Raw genomic sequence first — 13,067 nt, forward strand, 5'->3', positions numbered from 1 at the left:
AGCCTATAGGAAAGCATAAGACAGGATCACATGATGGGATAAGGGAATCACATAACAAAATCAAGAAATAAAGGAACCATGAATACTACAAGACATGAACTACGAACATGCAAAACAAAAAACAGGCATGACAGGGGGATCTGTAATGCCTGTTTTTGGTTTTGTTTCATGTTCAAAGTTCATTGGTTCCCTCTATGGGTAACCCCTGACACCCTAACGGAACACCCACCCCAAAACAAAAACAATACAAAAAGCCCAGAAGGGTGGAGGAGCGGAGGCATTCAAAGGGGAGAGATGGAGGGCCAGGCCCGTGAAGGGGAAGAGGAACTGGATCATGGCCTGGGCTGTTGAGCAGTGGTGGGGCCCGGACTGTGGAGCAGTGGGACAATGTACAAGACCATGGTGGATCAGGTGGCCATGGGACAGCCATCAGTGAATGCGGATTTGAGGACCACCATAGCAGCAAGAGATGACCTCTGGGAATCAGGAGGCCATGGTTGAACACAGGCCTGGACAGTCCTCCTGGTCGTGAAATAGTGTGTGGAAAGTCTGTTAACGGACTGTGTGGTTGTAGCATGGGAGACAATGAGAGAAGGGATGGCCTCCTTGGCCATAGCAGTCGCCGACGACTCAAAGGGAAGTGTTTGCGGCCCATAACAGGAAGTGCGGCTGATTGTGGCAGGACCTCAAAGACTACTGGACTTGAGACCGCAGGATTTGGAAGCACGGTCATGGTGTTCAATGCTGGACCAAGCTCCGAATCCGCATGCAATATATTATATAATGGCTGGAGGCTCTACCATGGCGGCCATGACATGACGAGGCCTGGCTAGTACTGAAGGATTGCTGGGATTCTCATCCGCAATTCCTACAGTAAGAGAGGATCCACTCAGTAATAAAGCTAGGTCAATATATTCCTCAAGGGTTTCTGGTCTGTTGCTTTGGAGCATTAGATAATCCATTTCGGAAAATGCCCTTAAGTGCCACAACATTAAAATCCACCTGGGAACATAGTTCACAAAAACCTCCGCCATAATCCTCAATGACGCGATCACCTTGACGGAGGAGCAGGAGGCGAACTGCTGGGTTAATTGTTGGCATTCTAGCTTTATGTAATAAACCTCCACTGAAGGTAAGTTAAAGTGAACCCAAGTGCAGCTTTTATTACAGAACTTTAACAAATAGAAATAAACAAAACACGAAGATGGCATGACTTAATTATAATTTAACTTGAACATGAAACCTGAATATAAACATGGACTTGACACTGACTCACTGACAGTAGGTTGCATAAACAAAGCTAGACTTAAGAATTAGACTTAGACTTATAATTAAGGGGGATTGTACTATATGTAGGTTGGTGGAGTAAATCATAGATTGTAGGTAGTGTCAATGGTTGTGGCCTTTGCAATGTTTCACTCATTTCAATTGAAACGGGCCTCACAAGGAGCTTCCACTTGCACTTGAAAAAGAGCCCTGCCATCCCATCATCACGGAAAATGAACGGGGGCTAGGGGCAAAAATGACACCAAAATTAATAAAAATGTCCCTAAAATTCAAGATATATGAATGAAAAATGTCCTTGTATGAGCTCTTGTTTTTAGTTATAACAGACCATATAATGCTGTTGTCCCGAATATCAGCACAATTGCAAATGTGACAGCCTATTGATTTCATACAACAGTTCAATAAACAAGAAGTTAATGTTAGGTGACTTTCATTTTAGTCTTATTATATTTCACCAATGAAAATAGTTCCAAACAAATCCACCGAGGTATTGTCCGTCTCCAAGCAGACTCCAATTGCAAAGGCCGCCTCTGGGTGGTGGTAATACACTTATGTGTCTGTGATCCACCATAAAACAAGAAGAAGAAGAAGAAGAAGAAGAAGAAGAAGAAGAAGGACATAGGTGTGTTCGACTTCGGCTGGATGTAACCGATCGGAACTCTTGCAACTCTTGTCGCTTGTCGGAGACGTGAATCGGACACCAGCATGCACTGCTTTAAGTCAGCCACCGATCGGTCTGCGCAGCGCTGCATGAAGTCGAACAAGCCTCATGACACATGAGACTATGGAAGCACATGACAGGATCACATGATGGGCTAAGAGAATCACATGACAAAACCAAGAAACAAAAAGCTTGTTTGACTGATCGGCGGCTGACTTGAGGCACTGCATGCCAATTAGAAATTTTTTAAGACTTGAGACGGCGCCAATGACATATGCCATCAAAGTACTTTCTCAAGAGCGGCTGCCCAAGCTCTGATGACGTTCTATGATTGGCTGGAGTCCAACTTCACATCTCCATTTTCAGTTCCTCCCCTACTGCAAGCGGCAACTCTTGCCGATTGGTTGCATCCAGCCACAGCTGAAGTCAAATGCACCTATTGGAACCATGACTACAAAATAAAAGGCATGAACCATGAAACAAAACCAAAAACAGACATGACAACAGCTCCTCATATGCATAAAGTCTGTATTGAAAATTCTGAGATTTCACTATTAACTCAAATGTATCAGATTTTTGGGACACTTAAATATAATGATTCCAAAAAGGTGTTTTTTTTTCACAGCGATACCATAGAATAATCTTTTTGAGTTCCACAAAGAACCTTTCAGTTCTTAAAAGAACCATTTCATTTCTTAGATTTTTCCTCTATAGAACCTTTTGTTCAATGGAAAGCTTACAAGTATGTTAAAGGTTCATTGTGGAGCCGTATATGCCAATAAAGAATCTTTATGTTTGAGAGTGTATGCTATCCACATTAATATTTTAGCACTCTACTAGTACTGTGTCAACATTTGTCTAAAAAAAACTTTAGGAGAAACATCTGAGAACATCTGAGTTAATACTTGACTAAAACATGACCTGTGAGCTTCAAAAGACCAATAAACATCTGATTCTTGAAGTGAAACCCGTTGAGAACAGCTGCTTTAGCCAACCAACCACCACTCTTCTTTTGCTACAACTTGCCGAAAGTAAATAAGACCTCCCACAACACCACAAAAGGCTTGACTTCTTCACGGCCCCTGACAGTGCTGAGGTGTAAATTGAAACAGATGCTCAGGTGTCCCTCGGCACTGTCAGCAGACAATTGGAGGTGACAGAGAGTTTTCTAATTCATTGGCTGATTTATTTATATACTGTAGGAGTCCATGTCTGATGTGTGGGGAAGCATCCGCCGTGGAGACTATGAAGCAATGCATGCTTAGTGTTAGTGTTTCTAATGAGCTTTTGGGACTCTTGGGAAGTCAGTATTCTTTGAATGTGAGAGAGCTTAAGAAATACAGATCTCTCAGGCCTCTTTCAGATCCTATCTTTTATTTTCATAAAAGATATTTCTCCTTTTTACGTGAATATGCTTTATGTTTTTTCTAATTGAGAAAACACTAAACACAACAAAGCATTAAACCCTGCAAACAGTATTAACATAATCCATTTATAGGGAGTCAATGAGATTAATTGGCTCTAATGTCACATAAATATCAGCATCTGGGTTTCTCATCCTTGTCTCAAAAGAGGCTCATCTTTGACCTTTTACCAATTTCACACATTCTATATTTATTTATTTATTTCACTTATTATTTTGAAATGGTATTTTTTATGGTAATGTTTTATCTCTAAAAGGGTTGTGTGTCTGTGTGTGCATATGAGCGAGAGGGAAAGAGAAAGTCTGAAAGCATGTTTGTGTATGTGTGGGAGGAAACAGCTGTCACACACAATCTGTGTCAGAATCCTCTTCTGTGAGAGCTAAATTAAGCCTGTCCCACATGGGCGCTCCTTAAAGACACCTCCATAGCAGTGTACACATAGCTCAAACGTCCATTTCATGGTTCAGGGCATCAGTGTCAGCTTTAACCTTCAGCTGTAGTGATTAATGTTATAATTCTACACAAATCTGCTCATTTTGCAGTCTCAACCTGTGCAAATACAACCCACACATTGCACAAATAGTGCACAAATGCTTGAAATATCATTGGTTGAGCCAGTGGTTCTATTCTATTCTATTCTATTCTATTCTATTCTATTCTATTCTATTCTATTCTATTCTATTCTATTCTATTCTATTATATTCACCTTACAAATTATTCTATTGGTCTACACAAAATTATAATTATACATTCTAATTATAATTAAATATTTACTTCTTATTAATTGTTTTAACAAGACAATTAATATTTAAAGGTGCAATGTGTGATATTTCTGAGGATCTATTGACAGAAATGCAATATAAGATCCATAACTATGTTTTCAGTGGTGTATAAAGACCTTACTTAATGAACCGTTATGTTTGTATTACCTTAGAATGAGTCATTTATATCTACATAACCGCGGGCACCCCCTTCTATGAAGGTCGACATATCGTGACGTCATGTTTCTACCGTAGCCGACAGCGAACAAACAGCGCTACAGAGCGCGTTTCGTCACTAACTTGAATGAGAAGCAGCAGAAAAAGACGCAGCAGAATACTCAGGTTGTCCCTGACTCTGCAAACGTGGAGAAAAACATGCTGTCTGAACGACGCCTCGGACATAACGTTAGCTATTTCCCCTTACCTAGCTGCTTTGATGCTCTTATCCATAGCTCTTATCTTATACTAACTAGCATGGAAACAGGCTATGGTAAAGTCAGTAAATAAAAGACTAACACAATGATGAACAAGTAAAAATAATCGCAATAACATGTGGTTTTACTGAATAATTAAGTAAATATAATTTAATATAAAATATAATATAATATAAAGAAACCTCATTGCTTGACTTGCTACTCTCTGCTGACTCAGACGACGACATCTTCCGATACTAAGTCGGCCACCGTAGTTTCTCATTCGAGTTTGCAATTTGAAGGATTGGCCTTGAGTGACTGACTGTTTGCAATTCGCAAATCTCACCACTAGATGCCGCTAAAAATCACACACTGCACCTTTAATATACTATTTCAACATGATTTGTGTGTGTGTGTGTGTGTGTGTGTGTGTGTGTGTGTGTGTGTGTGTGTGTGTGTGTTCACTACTTACTGTTCCTAATGTGTGTGCACTAACTTGGAAGGGTTAAATGCAGAGGACTAATTATGAGTATGGGTTGTGGGTTACCATACTTGGCCATCACCTCACGTTATGTCAATCAATCAACAACTTTTAAACGGTTGCTGAGCCACTATTTTGAGAAAGAATTGTTTATTCTGATTACTATTATAAATAAATTGTACTATTTATTCATCATATTGCTTTTAATAGCAAAAAGCCATTTGAGGTTGTGTTTACATTGATTGTAAGGCCCGAACACTGTTTTGTATGCTTGCACATTTCATCACACAGTACTTGAAAAAAGAGCTCTTACAGCATCACAAATATGTAATCGTGATATGATTCTTTTATTTAAGGTCTGAAAATATGAAACGTTGAGATGTGTTTATTTTGGCTACAGCACTGGGAAGCTGTATGCTTTACAACCTCTACAGAGTGTGACAGTGGACATGTTGAGGCAGAGAGAGAATACCCCGCCACAGACAAATGGCGATACTGAACAGAGATAGATGTGATAAGGAGAGAGAGAGATCTCTAAAAGAGAGAGAGACAGAGATAGGTTCTGCTATTGCTTTACACATCACAAAAATAAAACATTCCCCAGGGCTGACACTTCAGAGCTTCATCAATGCAGTGTGGAGGAACTCTCTTCCCCCAGGCCACACACAGAAAGGACGAGATATTTCGATCTGCATGTTTGTGGTAATTAGAAGCCAAATGAGTCTTGTAAATTCTTTAAGATGCTTCAAGGGGTTTAAGAGGTCAGGGGAGGATTATACTAGGTATTGGGCGAAGGTGAAGACTGCATAGATTGAGTATATGAGTACAGAGAGGGTGTAAAACTGCACTACAATTGTTAATTTTCCTTTTCTTGTTTACCTGTTCACCTGAAGTAAGTGATTTGCATTTTTCAAAGTCAATTGTGATTCTTGACATGAGATATTTGCATTTGGTATATGGCTACATGCATTAGGTGTAAACAACAATGAACAAATTTTTCCACATTTTTTACAGTATTTACCAATGTTCATTTATATCTCTTTTTTTTAATTAGTATAATTAACATTAACCTAGATTAATAAATGCTGTAAAAGTGTATTAAGTCCATAATACGTAATACATTAACTAATTAAATTGTGTTGTAAAGTGTTACCTTCAAAAACAATCACTAAATGAAGTGAATACCTGAAATCACAGCCCGTTCTCATCCCAAGGCGTCATATACTGACGCTTTTGAAATTTCTTCAATATCCGACGCACAGGGCACCCTTAGGCGTCAATATGAGACACAGATAAATATGAGTCTAGGAGGCGCCTCCTAGCGGTCTAACCCTAAACCTACCCCAGACCTAAACCTACCCATAACCGGCGTCTCATATTGACGCTAAAGGGTGCCCTTTGCGTCGGATATTGAAGAAATTTCAAAAGCGTCAGTATATGACGCCCTAGGATGAGAATGCGTTGGAAATCATTAGGCTGTTTCTCAGTCTATTATCTAAGTGCTCCTTTATGTATCCTTTCTGCTATAAAAGGAAATGTCCTGAACACTGCACCGGATCATTGCCTACCATGGGACTAATCTTACAAGGATAATGTCCTCTCTCTGTTAGGATTAAAACCATTTCTCATCTTACTCAAGGGATTAGTGCACCCAAAAATTGAATTCTGTCATTAGTCACCTCATGTTGTGCAGAGCCTGTATGACTTTCAGCGGTGGAATAAATCGTGAGTTTATTTATTTTGCATTGTTTTGACTATTTGTGCTGGTCACTCTTTCAATGCAATTCCAACGAATGGAGACCAAGGCTTTCAAGCTTCACAGAATAGTGTCATTAATGTGATCTAAACAACTTCTGTTACAAAGCATAGGAGTCATTCAGATCCAAGTGCAGCTTGTCTTTATTAAACAGTAGTCACCAGGCAAGGGTCATACACCAGCAAACACAGCAGAAAAGATCAGGCAAAATTGTGGTCAACAAACAGGCAGGATATCAGGGCAGGCAGCAAACAAACAGGTTACAGGAACCAGGCAGAAGATCAGGAACAGACAAGGTCAAAACAGGCAGGTAAACATGGAAACCGCTTGGAAATGTTCGCAGCAGCAAAACAAGACTTCGCCCAGAGTGTTGTGGGAGTGTGGCTTAAATGAGTGTTTGAACATGAGGTGCAGGTGTGTGTGTAATCAGTGCAGTGCAGGCGTGTGGTGTAATCAGTCCAGGGGAAATGGAGTCCGTAATCACCCAGGGAGAGCGTGGCTAATCGTGACAACTTTAGCTTCAAGCCTCCTGAAGTCAAATCATGGTTTTATATATATATATATATATATATATATATATATATATGTGTGTGTGTGTGTAGGTTGAGTTTCACTTTATTTTGATGGTCCCTTTAGCACATTCTGTTGACTATAAGTAACGTTGCACCTACATGTCTTCTAACTCGCATTAGAGTGTTAGTAGAGTATTAGTAGACTGGTAGGGTTAGGGTTAGAATAAGTTGACATGTAGTTGCAAAGTTACTTATAGTCAGTAGAATAGGGGAGCATTACAATAAAGTGTTATCAGATATTAAGCAAACAGTATACTAATACTCTAATGAGAGTTAGTTGACATATAGTTGCAAAGTTACTTATAGTCAACAGAATGTTCAGAAGGGACCATCAAAATACTGTACCAGGAACTGATTTAGGTGTAAGGGCTGAATGCTGATTGAATTAGGGTAGTTGTGGCTTCATGGTTAGAGAGTCTGATTTGTAACCCCAAGGTTCATGGAGTCAATCCTCAGTACTGGCAGGAAATGTTGGTACATAAATAAAATTATGTAGTTATATTATTGTTCATTTAGTGAATGAACAGGGCTCTCTTCCACTCTCCTAACCCACAACTGAGATGTCCTTGAGCAAGACACCTAACACCGGTGAAATGCAGACCACAAATTCCATGTATGGTTATGAATACACATACTTGGCCTCACGTCACTGTTTTCACTTCATTTACAGGTGTGTGTTTGTGTGTGCGTGTGGGTGGGTGTGGGCGTTTGTGCGAAGACCTTGTGAATAAAGGGTGTTAGAGGAGCATCACAGGTGAGAGTTCCAAGTCATTCTCATGCCATTATCGTGAACAGATTCAGTGCACAGGAACTCTTTCAGGCAAAGAACTGATAGATCACACTTTCAAACAATACATTACAAAGACAGCTTTTTTAAGTTTTAAAAAACAAAACAATAGAGTATTTGGACATATATGTATATACTAACATAATTGAGTACTCTGTAAGGACACCTGTGTGAACTTGAAGAGAACTGATTTCATCCACAAAAATACACTTTGTACAGGCATGTGAAATGACACTGAAACAGATAAGTTACTACTGAATATGTAATGTAAAAGTTTACTCTATGCTGAAGTTGAGTGATCCTCTATAGATAAGACCAATTTATGAGGGTTATCAGACCCAATTTGAAATCTGTGTGGTGAGATAAAGAAACTGTAAGTGGGCAAAAGTAACAAGGGAAGAATAGACTGGGAAGATTAGAGATGAGGAAATGCAAGAGCTGAGTTCAAACAAAGTTCATTCAAATGAATCGTAGATAAGTTTCAAGTGAAGCGTTAGACATCAGGCAGAAATTTGCAAGGAAGTGATTTGCTGACATATATCTGAGAGATTATAGGCCAGGGTCAAAAGCTGCCTGCTGTAAATTGTTCATCTCTTAGTGATGAGTTACGTCAAGCACTCATCTCACTATAAGCCTCATGCCTTAACCTTTGTCCATCCCTCAGTCTCTCTCGCTCTCCTCCAGATGTTGAATGATTTCTCTAATACTCCCTCTGGGCCAGACTCATATCAGTACACAACTCATATATATCTAACTGTTGGCTCTTCAAACAAGCAGTAAGGGAATTAAATAAAAGGATAAAACTGCATTGATTCTTCAGATAGTGGATAAACCAGCCTTATCAGTTTATGAGGAACAATGTTAGTGCTGTCAATCGATGAAAAAAAAAATCTGATCTGACATTGAAGTTCTCTCACAATCACTAAGTAAAAAATAATGATATAGTAAGGTAAACAAAACTAAATATGGAAATTAAATAAACACTGCATGTGTTTTGTTTTGCTAATGTCTGCAAGACTTAAAATTTGCCACAGCAGTTTTTGATTGTTTGTTTTTTAATTAAAATGAAAATGCCTATACTGTAATGCAAAAAGAACATTTCTTACACTTTATGGTTGTCAAATGTTAATGCAACATGTTAATGTGATGTATTGCATCCACTAAAATAGCATTGACCTTTAAAAGTTATTTAAAAAAAAATAATAATTACAATTGTTCAGAAAAAGTGGTTAGTTCTAAAAAGATCTAGACATTTAAGTTTGACTAAAGTATCCAACTCAAATTATTGCCCACTCGTCTTAGTCTCTCTATTAATCTGTTCTCTCTTTCTCTCTCATTTTGTGTTTCTCTCTTGGTTTTAACCAAAGTCAGTCGGTCTTGGCTTTTTCAGGTAATGAGAGGGCGTCTATCTCTTGATTACAGGAGAAATCACCAGTTCCATCTTGATCTTTTTTTCCAGCCTCCATGACTGGATTTTTAAATATACATAGTAGTGAATATGAGATTGAATCCTGATATTTCTTCTGACGTTTAAGCTGCAGGAGAAAGAAGAGATTAAAGCCACATATTTTACTGTGATGAATACTGTCTTACACCATAGGTCACAATGAAGCCAGTTTTCTAGATCCTTATATCACAAAGCAGAAAGAGAAATCAAGATCAGGCCAAAAGGGAACCATCTTTCACTATCTTCATCTTTCTTCCTCCTTAGTGAAGAGGGAATATTAGAGCAATATTTATAGTAAAAAGTGTTATAAGAATTAATTTGAGAAAATTTTGGGTTATGCACACTAAAAAATGAAATTAATCTCAGAGTCTGAAATAATCTGAAAAAATACACCTAAAACTTTAAAAAAAAATCATAGGAAAATCTATTGTTTAAAATGTATTGATATTTAAATTGTATTTATTATGGATATTAAAATGAACAACTATATCAGCTGCAAATTGTCAGATGAAGAATTAATTTCAGTTGACTGATTTAATTAATTTCCTTTCTTTTTTTCCCTTTTTTTTTTTTTTACAGCCACTGGAAATCAATTCCAGGGGGCACTAACACTGATTTGTACACATTAAGTTTTCTGGAAGGGTAGTATGCAATACGACTTTATTAAGCCGTTTAGTAGTATATGATCCAGATACTTCAGAGGCAGTGTTGGGAGTAACGCGTTACAAAAGTAATGTATTACAGTAACTTATTACTTTTTGTTGTAACGCAGTAGTGTAAGGCATTACTAATCAATTTTCAGTAATATTTTACTCGGTACATGTTCAGTAACGCTTGCGTTACAACACACTTTTAGCCCAAAATTTAACTGTTCAAAAAAACAAAACAAAAACGGGACAAAACAACAGCCAGCCCGCAAGACATTAACGAATGAAAAATGCAAGTAAGTTATTACCTGTTCATGGTCAGTCAATAGCCGCGTGTGGTGTCCAAGTTTGTAAATAACGACTAAATGACAGCTTCTGATATATTTGTATGGCAATTTATTTCATTCATCTCCCTCTTGCTGGTGTACCTTTGTATTGTGTGACATAGTCCAGTAAAAGCGTGTTTAGGGCAGGTTTTACAGGAGTGCCGCGAGGCATGATTTCTGTCTCTGTGCTCGCGCTGGCCAGTGGAAAAGCGGTTAATGGGAGAATATGGTAGAAGAAGACTGTACATTCACGGGATGGATGTATGCGCATTACTCAGTTTGTTCTGTATTTTCTTTCTAACCAGAGAGCAGTCCGTTTTCTTTCGTTTTGAATTGTTCTGTTTAAAAGTAGACATGTCTGACTGTGAGGCAAGTAGACGCTGAGTTTCGGTTCATTTATGAGACGCCGGCGCCTCCGTGTCCTGGTTATCTCTTGTCTACTATATTTACTTCTTACTTATTAAATCCAGGCAGGCCCGGGGTGGGTAATCAGGAGAATCGGGAGAATTCCCGGTGGGCCGCTTCACTTTTGGGCCGGTCGAGGATTTTTTTTTCTTTCTTTTTTCACGTTAGTTACATTAGGCTACACACGTTCCGCATTCTGACACCGCAGCGCGCAGCCTCTGCATGGGTTGTACCATGTGAGGGAGTTCTCCCCTCCCCTCCTATAGAGTTGGTTGGGTCCATAGCCCGTCTTTTCCAAAACGTTTTCTCAGGTAGGCTACCACGGCACCGCCTACCGATAGCTGGGCCGGCCCTACCGTAACGGTACGCGTCAGGGAGGATGGATGGGAGGAAGAGGCCAGGGCTGCGTTCAGCCCCGACAAAACGTTGCACAACGTTTTTTAAACAGAAACGGTGATGCGTTGAACACACTGTTCTGATGACGCAAGAGTTGCAACTATGGCAGCTGAGAAGGCCATTCTTTGTGAAGAATTTTCAGAGCCTGATGAAGTTGGTATAAATATGCGTTTAATACTACAAAATATGCCTGATGTTGCAGTTACTGCACTTGCCGCCCAGAACAAAAGAGAACATCCCAATCGAGTGAAGGGATTGCTGAAACTGAAATGGAAGCACACATCTTACCTAATTCAGACTAAAACACATCTATTTAGCCTCACATACTGACTTTATTTGTAGTTCATACTGTTTTAATACCCTGTATTTTCTTTCTCATTTTTAGGAAAAGCACTTAATTACCATTGTTTATTTCTATACCAAATGTCATACACTTGCAATGAAGCTAAAAATATAAACAACTACATCATTATGTTGATATCCTATATTTTTATAATAAAACTTACGACAAACATGTCTTCTAATATCCTCAGTTGTTGCGTATACCGAGCTTCATCGAACACATTTGTAAATTACTTTCCTTGAACCCATTGTGCGAGTTCACTTTAATACCGCCTGCTTTATATACATGTTGCTGCTGATTGGACTGCAGTTCTGACACACCCACCAAACAAGAGAAAACGTATCTCAAACTCCGTTGCACACCGGTGCACGCCGTTTCCAGGAAACATGACGTTCAACCCGGAAACCGTAGCAAAACGTTGCGCACCGTTTTGAACTTGAACGTGCCCCAGGAGGTATGGAAGCTTGTTTCCGCCACAGAATAAAACATTTTAAAAGATAATTGCGACTTTTTATCTCACAATTGCGAGTTTACATCTCGCAAATCTGACTTTATTTCTCAGAATTGCGAGATATGAAGTCAGAATTGCGTGAAATAAAGTCGCAATTGCGTGTTATAAAGTCAGAATTGCGAGATATAAAGTCAGAATTGCGTGAAATAAAGTTGCAATTGCTTCTTATAAAGTCTAAGTGAATTATTATTTAACCTTTACATTATTTGTTGAACCATGGTATTAATACAAACTGCACAATAGAAAGAGCTGAACTGTTACTTCATTTATCCAATTTGAAAAAAAGTGCTAATTTGGAATTCCACCATGTAAAAAGTGGGCCGTTCTTGGGCCTGAAACTCCCGGGCTGAAAAGTGGCCCCACTCCGGCCCTGAATCCAGGCAATTGGTAGATGAAACAGTTATTAAAATTAAGATACAATTAATACAAAACGAAATTCACTTTAAAGAAAGGCTTTGTGCTTTCTGTTTGAGGTCTCCTTGAAAGCTTTAAAGCAGTCTTTTTGTGCCACTTTCAGAGCGCTCACGTCCGTAACTGTGAACTGACACGACCGTAACATCGCTTTTTCCTCATAAATGCGAACACGAAAAATAAAATAAAATTAATATATTATGTTCTGTTCTGTTCTGTGGAGAACCAACCCTTCTTCATCCGGGTATGTAGTATTAGGCCTACTTTTGGTTTGCTTAGTGTAATTCACAGAATTACTAAAAAATATTTTGCTACCTAAAAGTTAAAGATTTTTTTGTGTCACACATGCATGCATGTCTATTTCCCTCATATTAAATAAACGCATGTGTGTAGACTGATATTTTTCTAATGTCTGGACTCCTTTATTAAGGGAGTAGCC

Source organism: Abramis brama, assembly GCF_963993115.1.
Source record: "Abramis brama genome assembly, chromosome: 8".
Lineage (NCBI taxonomy): Eukaryota > Metazoa > Chordata > Actinopteri > Cypriniformes > Leuciscidae > Abramis > Abramis brama.